At 43.1% G+C, this 11,192-nt stretch overlaps 1 long non-coding RNA gene across 1 annotated transcript; it reads right to left on the bottom strand.

Moving 5' to 3' along the window:
• Positions 1-3,870: 3,870 nt before the first annotated feature.
• On the bottom strand, positions 3,871-6,812 carry LOC106603757 (uncharacterized). The gene is made up of 3 exons (XR_001328496.2): positions 6,683-6,812; positions 4,516-4,695; positions 3,871-4,296 (listed from the first exon to the last, which is right to left on the bottom strand). It is a non-coding gene; the product is annotated as an uncharacterized lncRNA (long non-coding RNA).
• Positions 6,813-11,192: the final 4,380 nt, after the last annotated feature.

The following is an 11,192-nucleotide window of genomic DNA, read 5'->3' as shown; positions in this document are numbered from 1 at the left end:
CCGAGGGAGAGAGAACGCGGACAAAACTCTCCAACAGGACAAAAACTTTCCAACAAGGATCCCGACGACACACTGAGCGTAAATATATATTGATTGCAATTGTTCCCGAATAAGTGAGCGTTCATGTGCAAAGGATTAGCATATCAATTGTTAATATTTATCAACTCTGTAGGGTCTTCTCAGCTGACCCCCCCTTGTTGGTTTAACAAGCCGCCATGCCGGTTTAGCCCACTAGGGCACATTACTCTACCAATTCTTTGTGACGATAACTACTGTTTGTATGCTTTATGTGAATTACTTTGTTTAGTAAATAAATGATTTTAAGACAGTTGATGTATGGATGATTTAGTAAAGACTGGGTTTGTGCAGATACAACAATTTACGACGTTTGGAATGAGACGGACGTGAGGTAAAATACACCATTTAAACCAGAAGATAATCGGTCAGATACTATAATATAATATATATTGTTATAATATAGGAAAGTTATATTAGGAAAATTCTAACTTTGTAATCTGAATATTTTCCTTGGTGCCCCGATCTCCTAGTTAATTACAATTAAACGATTAATCAGTTTAATCGCGTAATAATAATAACAGGGAGTTATTTTGATAAACATGTCTTCAGTTAATGGTGCCCAAAGACACGACAATACCCAATAGAAGAAGCATTAGTATGAAGACAATTTAGGATTTTAATTTGTCAAAGTTAGACACCTTTAGAAAACATTGTGAGCTTCAACTGCATTTTTTTTCATAAAACATTTTAAACCATAGAATTACTTTAAAATCAAATAAAACAGTGAAAAGGTAAGGCACTTACCATCAACCAATGGTTTACATATTTCAAAAATAAAGTTTTATGTTTTGTTATTGTGTGTATGCATTAGGTAACTTTTGTTTGTAAAATCTAATCCCTCAGCGAGATAGATGGACAAAATTAGCATAATGTACTAATAACATGTGGAACAGCAATATCCAGTACAAACTTAATCACTGGCACTTTGGACATATAAGGGCACAATAAGGACGACAGAAAGTTCAGTCCACTAGTTTCTTTCTTCAGTCTATCACAACAAGATGGTAAACCTGAGAAAATATTGTTGATCAAAGAGGGATAAAAAAGGCTTAAAAATAACTGGATGCGAAAGGTTCCCACATGTAAGCTGCCTGATGAATATCTCATACCACCACGAATATGAGAGAACAGTACTCACAGTTAATCTGTGAACTCAACTTTATTCCTTATATCTATAATATAAACCTGACTTAAGTCAGTTTCTGCATTTGAAGTTGCAAGGCAGATATTAGGCTACATGCTGATGCATTTGACAGCAATGGCAAAAGCCTTCCATACAGCCAAATATTGGTCACTACACTCAGAAAAAAAGATGCTATCTAGAACCTAAAATAGTTATTTGGCTGTCCCCATAGCAGCACCTTTTGAAGAACCCTTTTCTGTTCCAAATGGAAACCTTTTGGGGTTCCATGTAGAACCCTTTCTACAGAGGGTTCTACACGCAACCCAAAAGGGTTCTACCTGGAACTAAAAAGGGTTCTCCTATGGGGACAGTCGAAAAACCCTTTTGGAGTCCTTTTTTCAAAGAGAGTAATGTCCAAGGTAAGAGTGTGAATATTGGTTACACACTGGACTGTTTCAATATCCAATTTTTTTAACAGAATATCACTAAATTAAATAAAAACTGGATCAGTTAAGTAAAAACAAAGTGTTATATAAAAGAGTGTCTGTTTTCTCTGAGCAGATCCTCCATTCACAGTCTCACCCTTAGGTGGCACTGAACAGCACTTTAACAGATGGCACCAAGTCAAAACAGAGACAGTAGAGAAAACGAGACACCCCACTCCCTAATTTATTCGGGTCGGGTGGGGCTACTGTACTTATTGCCCCTTCCCCGCAGAGGGGGTGCCCCAGAGGCGAGACATCTCACTGGCAAAAATGTTCTGGTCGGGCGGGTGGGAAGAGCGGGGAGGGGACAACAAGTAGACCAGAACCACTGGTTTCACGCAGGAAAGCATGCTCACGTGAGAGAGGGAACACACACTTACACAGACAGGAACCTTGACAATTTTTTCCAATGGTAAACTGCCTCAGTAAGACATCTTAATTTATCCACCATCTTTGGTCAAAACATTCATCCATGCTAGCATGCTAGGTTGAATCCAAACACCTTGGTGGTAAGTCAAGAGACACTCCTCTGTCCCACAACAAGAAATTATGTAAATGAAAATTTCTAACTCCACGGTTAGACATGTCGGCAATAGGCAGGTCTGTTTCTTCACTCCAAGGCCACATACAGTTGAAGTCGGAAGTTTACATACACTAAGGTTGGAGTCATTAAAACTCGTTTTTCAACCACTCCACAAATATATTGTTAATAAACTATAGTTTTGACAAGTCGGTTAGGACATCTACTTTGTGCATGACACAAGTAATTTTTCCAACAATTGTTTACAGACAGATTATTTCACTTATAATTCACTGTATCACAATTACAGTGGGTCAGAAGTTTACATACACTAAGTTGACTGTGCCTTTAAACAGCTTGGAAAAATCCAGAAAATGATGTCATGGCTTTAGAAGCTTCTGATAAGCTAATTGACATCATTTGAGTCAATTGGAGGTGTACCTGTGGATGTATTTCAAGGCCTACCTTCAAACTCAGTGCCTTTTTGCTTGACATCATGGGAAAATCAAAAGATATTAGCCAAGACCTCAGAAAAAGAATTGTAGACCTCCACAAGTCTGGTTCATCCTTGGGAGCAATTTCCAAACGCCTGAAGGTACCACGTTCATCTGTACAAACAATAGTAAGCAACTATAAATACCATGGGACCACGCAGCCGTCATACCGCTCAGGAAGGAGACGCGTTCTGTCTCCTAAAGATGAACGTACTTTGGTGTGAAAAGTGCAAATCAATCCCAGAACAACAGCAAAGGACCTTGTGAAAGTATCTATATCCACAGTAAAATGAGTCCTATATCGACATAACCTGAAAGGTCGCTCAGCAAGGAAGAAGCCACTGCTCCAAAACCGCCATAAGAAAAGCCAGACTACGGTTTGCAACTGCACATGGGGACAAAGATCGTACTTTTTGGAGAAATGTCCTCTGGTCTGATGAAACAAAAATTGAACTGTTTGGCCATAATGACCGTCGTTATGTTTAGAGGAAAAAGGGGGACGCTTGCAAGCTGAAGAACACCATCCCAACCGTGAAGCATGGGGGTGGCAGCTTCATGTTGTGGGGGTGCTTTGCTACAGGAGGGACTGGTGCACTTCACAAAATAGATGGCATCATGAGGAGGGGAAATGATGTGGATATATTGAAGCAACATCTCAAGACAACAGTCAGGAAGTTAAAGCTTGGTCGCAAATTGGTCTTCTAAATGGACAATGATCCCAATCATACTTCCAAAGTTGTGGCAAAATGGCTTAAGGACAACAAAGCCAAGGTATTGAAGAGGCCATCACAAAGCCCTAACCTCAATCCTATAGAAGATTTGTGGGCAGAACTGAAAAAGCGTGTGCGAGCAAGGAGGCCTACAAACCTGACTCAGTTACACCAGCTCTGTCAGGAAGAATGGGCCAAAATTCACCCAACTTATTGTGGGAAGCTTGTGGAAGGCTACCCAAAACGTTTGACCCAAGTTAAACAATTTAAAGGCAATGCTACCAAATACTAATTGAGTGTATGTACACTTCTGACCCATTGGAATGTGATGAAAGAAATAAAAGCTGAAATAAATATAATTCTCTCCACTATTATTCTGTATTTTAACATTCTTAAAATAAAGTGGTGATCCTAACTGACCTAAGACCGGGAATCTTTACAATAATTAAATGTCAGGAATTGTGGAAAACTGAGGTTAAATGTATTTGGCTAAGGTGTATGTAAACTTCCAACTTCAACTGTACGTGAATCCCCTGACTTGATCAGTCTAGACATGCACTGTAGGCTAAATGCCTTCTAGGAAAGAACCAGGAGCCAAACAGGCTGCTTTAGGTCTCCTCGTCCCATGGGTAGAGCTGTCTATGGGGGACGTAGTAGTCGAAGCGGTAGCCCTTGCTGCAGCTCCTGATGCCACACATATAGGGGTTGGCCCTTCCAGCCACGCCCAAGCGGCTGCGGCAGTATTTGAGCAGGCATGGGAGCCACCCCAGACGCAGGCAATAGCTGCAGACACAGGGCTGTCACAGATCCAGAGTGGAGGGGCATCGCTGCAGACCAGGGGCGTTTGCTGTTTAGGGCAGGGACTCAAATTCAATGGCCTCTATTCCTGGAGAGAGAGAGAAATTGTGACTTTGAGACTTTCGATAAAGGAATGTCTGTTGAAATGTATGGCAATGAACTCTATGGCTGTGCAGACATACATCCAAAAGCATAGGGAACCTTAGACAACACAATGGTAATGAAAGCTAGGATAGATAGAATGAAGAGGTTCCTTTCTTTAAACACCCAAACACTTACAGAGCATCTGAATGGAAGCCAAACTTACCTTTATCCAGCCAATGATTGGTGTCGCCTGTCCGGGTATAAAACCCCCTGTGTGCCTCCTTACACACGTTGTGGATGAGTGTGTTGAGGTGCCCTGCACGACTCATGTTCACCACCATGTCCATGTGGATGTGTTCCACCTCACACCTCTCCTCTGCCCTGCGGACCAAGTTGGGTTCTTCTGTAGAATCCCAACACAGAACAGCTCCATATTATAAAGAAGGACTAGTAGTGCTAGTATAATAAATTGAGCAATGGAAGTAAGCTCCACTACTTTTATGTTAGGGTTAAAACAGATTGGTGGTACATGTAAAAAAGAAAGAAAGAAAAATGTACAATTCACATAACATTGTGCAGTAGGAAACATTTGAATTTCCTACTACAATTACATTTCTACATGATGGGTTGGTAGTCCTCGACAAAGAAACATGCTCAATGAAGATACTTTATTGAAAGTCCAGGATGAGGCTTAATCTGTGTCAGGGAAACTAGCCCAACAGATGTCGGATCTTAATTTGACCCCTTTCGTCGCAGGAGGAAAATAGTCCTGCAGCAGGAGGATTTGAATATATATGAAGAAATATTTAGAATCGGCGCCAAGGGGTAACTGGAAGCGGTGTTTGTATACAATGCACACCGTACCTACTTTATACCTTATGAAGGCTATAGCACGTCTCGTATTAATTCATATCTGGATTATTATACATTTACATATTTGTATTTTTCATTCGGGATTTATTTTTTTTATCAATTGTTTTATGATTTGTTGAAGGCAAGCACTAGGCAAAATAAATGATTGGTTTCCTCAGTGCCTATGTGGTCCAATGTTTACAGCCACTGACCCCGCCACACATATGTCAGAGTCGGCATGGGTTTGAATCCGGCCCACTGCCCTTTGACTCATGGATGTCTATTTTTGACACATTAATTCCACATGGTTACACGGCTAATTCCATGTGGTTACAAGGTTAAAACCGAAACAACTCAAAGTTTAGGCATTAATTCGGATTGGTTAAGGTTAGGGCTATGGTTTGAGGAAAATAATTAAAACGACTCGCCTATGCATCATCAGTATTCTTCCTAGTATTTTCAGTGCTTGTCTAAGCAGCCCTCTGCGGCTCCAGTGACCAGCCTGAGCCTACATTTGGCCCACAAGTTAGTTGCATTTATTTAAATGTTTTCAAGAAGTAAAATGAATAGTCTGATAATTTACACATCAAAGAAAAGTATCTCAGCTCAACGAAATTGTCCATGGATAGGCTCAAATGCATAAACATCTTGACAGCTTTACGAAATGAAATATTAAAGACACATTATATACAAGCTTTCAATCCACACCAAAGACCAGAACTATATTGACAAATTATACATAGACATAACTATAAAACGTCAACATTGTTTAACACGGCAACTCTACTATGGCAATTACCTGACACTTTGTACGAATGGAAACTAATATTGGTGTAGCCTACTGTTATCATTTTATTCGTTTCCTATGTATGTTATTCAAAAGTGTCTAGTATGGTCATTTCTTATCAAGACATTTGAAATGTGTAACTAAATCAAGTCAATCGGGGGGGATTGAGTTATTTGTGCCAGAAGGGCGAAGAAGGGCCGGAAGTGAATCAACAGCGATACGGAAGGCCTATATGTGCGCTCTGAAGGCAGCGGCCCTAACCGCTAGACCACCCCAGGCCACAATTGAACAAAATGTTTACCTTAGGATACACTGGACACTTGTATGTCATAGCCTAGTGTTGCCAATATCGATCTTGTGTTATTAAGCTATATAAAACAACAGTTGTTGATGTGTATGACTGCATTTTAGATACATTTTTGTACATTTGAATGTTGCAGTAATAGGACTTAGGCCTAGCGTTTGAGCGATCGAGAGAGACAATTATTTTGATAGCAAGCCCTGATCTCAAAGACTCACAAGGCGCATTCGAATTTCCTGATGCAGCAGGGAAATTCTCTGCGACAAAAGAAGGATCAAGTTAAGATCCGACATCTGTATAACATGTTATTGTGACACAATGTCTCTTATAATAACACCATTGGTACTGTTCCTCCACATCCAAAACCTGTCCCTTGTTACCTCCTATACCCTATATGGGAATGATGGCCCAGATTATGAGGGAAGGTGGTGGTTTGTTACAGCAGCTCACTTGTCTGTGGCGGGCCATGGACTCAGTGTGGATGATCTGGTGGTGATTGAGCCGTGAGATGAAGCACAGCACCTGGTATTGGTTCTGGCCACGCTCCGGCTCCCCCAGGATCAGAGCTCGCACAATCCTCACATCCTGAAAAAAAAAGAGATGAGATAAATATGAAATGTAAACCGTATACTGTATACATTCACATATTGTGATACAATATATCAGCCATACTCAACTAGCAGACCGCAGTACGGATCTTTAACCTATATCAAATCTGGTTGTTACAATGCTTGTTACTTATGTGAAAGTATCCCCTAAGATCAAACTTTGCATTGCTATTGTTCTCAGCTAAATCCATTTCAACAGAAACGTCACAAAGGTGTGGTGTAAGGGCACCTTCATGTAAAAGTGCTGCCAAAACTCCACTAGGCGTGTGGCATAAGGATAGCCCATAACTTACTACTATATCAAGTGTTATGTCTGTTATGAGGGCTGACCTGACCTGCCCTGACCTTCACTGGCACCATGAGACCTGAATCCTACCCTAGTACCCTCATCCGTCCCAATGCTCCTCTGACTTCATTTTCATCTCAATGGCTATGCCAACTGTTAAAAAACCCCAGTAGAACTCAAAGCCGAGGCAAACATTCCAGTCGACTGAGCAGACAAAAGGAAGACTAGGTTATCTGAACAAGGAACAAGTCCTTTTCTTCTCTTCGTCTACCAGGCCCGTTGGGTTGACTTCCCTCTGAGTCAACCAAGTATCATGACTCAAACAACACTCCGGTTGGTCCTTAAGGTGGAGATGCAGATAATGGGAAACTGTGGAGTGCTTGAGTTAAAAAAGACAAGAAGAAGGAGGAGGGGGGACTCTTGTTTCCCCCACTGTGATGGCAGAACATCCAGAGAAGCAGATGTATGGGGTACACAGAGTGGGGGAGGGGATGGGAGCATTCCAGTTGTTTGGGCAGGCCTCAAACAACTGGACACAGATTGTTCACTGTCCAGTGAAAAAATAAATGTCTTCAAATCAAATCAAAGTTTATTTGTCACATGCGCCAAACACAACAGGTGTAGACCTTACAGTGAAATGCTTACTTACAGGCTCTAACCAATAGTGCAAAAAAAGGTGTTAGGTGAACAATAGCTAAGTAAAGAAATAAAACAACAGTAAAAAGACAGGCTATATACAGTAGTGAGGCTATAAAAGTAGCGAGGCTACATACAGACACCGGTTAGTCAGGCTGATTGAGGTAGTATGTACATGTAGATATGGTTAAAGTGACTATGCATATATGATGAACAGAGAGTAGCAGTAGCGTAAAAGAGGGGTTGGCGGACGGTGGGACACAATGCAGATAGCCCGGTTAGCCAATGTGCGGGAGCACTGGTTGGTCGGCCCAATTGAGGTAGTTTGTACATGAATGTATAGTTAAAGTGACTATGCATATATGATAAACAGAGAGTAGCAGCAGCGTAAAAAGTGGGGTTGGGGGGGGCACACAATGCAAATAGTCCGTGTAGCCATTTGATTACCTGTTCAGGAGTCTTATGGCTTGGTGTAAAAACTGTTGAGAAGCCTTTTTGTCCTAGACTTGGCACCGCTTGCCATGCGGTAGTAGAAAGAACAGTCTATGACTGGAATGGCTGGGGTCTTTGACAATTTTTAGGGCCTTCCTCTGACACCGCTTGGTGTAGAGGTCCTGGATGGCAGTGATGCACTGGGCCGTACACACTACCCTCTGTAGTGCCTTGCAGTCAGAGGCCGAGCAATTGCTGTACCAGGCAGTGATGCAACCAGTCTGGATGCTCTCGATGTGTCAGCTGTAGAACCTTTTGAGGATCTCAGGACCCATGCCAAATCTTTTTAGTTTACTGAGGGGAAATAAGCTTTGTCGTGCCCTCTTCACGACTGTCTTGGTGTGTTTGGATCATTCTAGTTTGTTGTTGATGTGTACACCAAGGAACTTGAAGCTCTCAACCTGCTCCACTACAGCCCCGTCGATGAGAACGGGGGTGTGCTCGGTCCTCCTTTTCCTGTAGTCCACAATCATCTCCTTATTCTTGGTTACGTTGTTGTTATTCTGGCACCACCCGGTCAGGTCTCTGACCTCCTCCCTATAGGCTGTCTCATCGTTGTTGGTGATCAGGTCTACCACTGTTGTGTTGTCTGCAAACTTAATGATGGTGTTGGAGTCGTGCCTGGCCATGCAGTCGTGGGTGAACATGGAGTACAGGAGGGGACTGAGCACGCACCCCTAGGGAGCTCCAGTGTTGAGGATCAGCGTGACAGATGTGTTGCTACCTACCCTCACCACCTGGGGGCGGCCCGTCAGGAAGTCCAGGATCCAGTTGCAGAGGGAGGTGTTTAGTCCCAGGATCCTTAGCTTAGTGATGAGCTTTGAGGGTACTATGGTGTTGAATGCTGAGCTGTAGTCAATGAATAGCATTCTCACATAAATGTTCCTTTTGTCCAGGTGGGAAAGGGCAGTGTGGAGTGCAACAGAGATTGCATCATCTGTGGATCTGTTTGGGCGGTATGCAAATTGGAGTGGGTCTAGGGTTTCTGGGATAATGGTGTTGATGTGAGCCATTACCAACCTTTCAAAGCACTTCATGGCTACGGACGTGAGTGCTACAGGTCTGTAGTCATTTAGGCAGGTTGCCTCTGTGTTCTTGGGTACAGGGACTATGGTGGTCTGCTTGAAACATGTTGGTATTACAGACTCAATCAGGGACATGTTGAAAATGTCAGTGAAGACACCTGCCAGTTGGTCAGCACATGCCCGGATCACACGTCTTGGTAATCCATCTGGCCCTGCAGCCTTGTGTATGTTGACCTGTTTAAAGGTCTTACTCACGTCGGCTATGGAGAGTGTGATCACACAGTCGTCCGGAACAGCTGATGCTTTCATGCATGCCTCAGTGTTGCTTGCCTCGAAGCGAGCATAGAAGTGATTTAGCTCGTGTCACTGGGCAGCTCACGGCTGTGCTTCCCTTTGTAGTCTGTAATAGTTTGCAAGCCCTGCCACATAAGACGAGCGTCAGAGCCGGTGTAGTTTGATTCAATCTTAGCCCTGTATTGACGCTTTGCCTGTTTGATGGTTCGTCGCAGGGCATAGCAGGATTTCTTGTAAGCTTCCAGGTTAGAGTCCCACACCTTGAAAGCGGCAGCTCTACCCTTCAGCTCAGTGCGAATGTTGCCTGTAATCCATGGCTTCTGGTTGAGGTATGTACGTACAGTCACTGTGGGGACGACGTCCTCGATGCACTTATTGATAAAGCCAGTGACTGATGTGGTGTACTCCTCAATGCCATCGGAAGAATCCCAGAACATATTCCAGTCTGTGATAGCAAATGTCATGGTATTGACATTTAGGTCTGAAAGGCAGGAGTATTTTCGGTTGCCAAAAAATGTTAATCCCCTTTTTATACGCAGACATAGGGGAGGAACCAGAAACAAACAACAAAGATGCAAATAGGACTTGAAAAATGTTGGATTATCTGAACCTTGCACAGCCCAGTTACTTCTTGCATAATATTGATGTTCTTTTCTAGTTAGACTCTTTCCCCTTTCTTTACCCCCATGACACACCATAGGAAGATAAATAACCCCTTCCTTTTATGCAACGCACCTTTTCAAGATTTTCCTTTACAAGATGAACTGGCTCGCCTGTCTGTACAGTTACTCCAGTTTGGCAGCTTGCCATCAGACCGATTCCAACTTTCCATAAATCTGCGTAATGCCGACAGGAGTAGACCTGAAGCACATGCATGGAGGGAGGGCTGCCATCTAAATTGACTTGATCCAGACAGAAGAAAATATGTGCTGCCCCTCTGCAGCGTGTGCCTGTTAACTGTAACCAGATAAGCCCGCTGGGACTTTAAGAAAGTTTTTCAACAGTCTGAGTAGAGCCAATGGGGGACAACAGTTTTATGACTTCTTGATTGCTCTTCACGTCAATACGATTTTAAATGTGTGTAATGTCAGGATAACCTGGGCCACTGTAGGGAGTTCCTTAGCCAGGGTAATATCAAATGCCTGCTCAATCAGGGATAGTTCACCACATATCCTTGTTGAAAAACACATGTAGTCCCCAGCATCTATGCTGCAATAGCCTATGTGCCAGGGGGCTAGGGTCAGTCTGTCCTATCTGGTGCGATGTGTGATCTCAAATTCCCGTTCTATCTGGTGTCCTGTGCGATCTTAGGCATGCTCCCTTGAATGCTCCTGGGTGTCTCTCTCTCTCTCTCTCTGTCTCCCCTCCGGGAGGACCTAACCCCTAGGACCATGCCTCGGCGCTACCTGGCCTGACAACTCCTGGCTGTCCCTGTCCCCAGTGCACCCGGTTTTGCCGCCGATCCAGTTCTGCTGTTTTTTGTGCGGCTATGTTACTACCTTGTTCCGGACCTGCTGTTTCTGACCTGATGACTCCTGTCTGTCAATTATGGAACACTGACCTTTTTCACCGGACATGGTACTTTATCCTGGACATTCTGTTTCGACTTTCTCTCTCTC

This window comes from Salmo salar, chromosome ssa04 (genome assembly GCF_905237065.1).
Source record: "Salmo salar chromosome ssa04, Ssal_v3.1, whole genome shotgun sequence".
NCBI classification, from domain to species: domain Eukaryota; kingdom Metazoa; phylum Chordata; class Actinopteri; order Salmoniformes; family Salmonidae; genus Salmo; species Salmo salar.
This window is presented reverse-complemented; position numbering and strand designations above follow the sequence as displayed.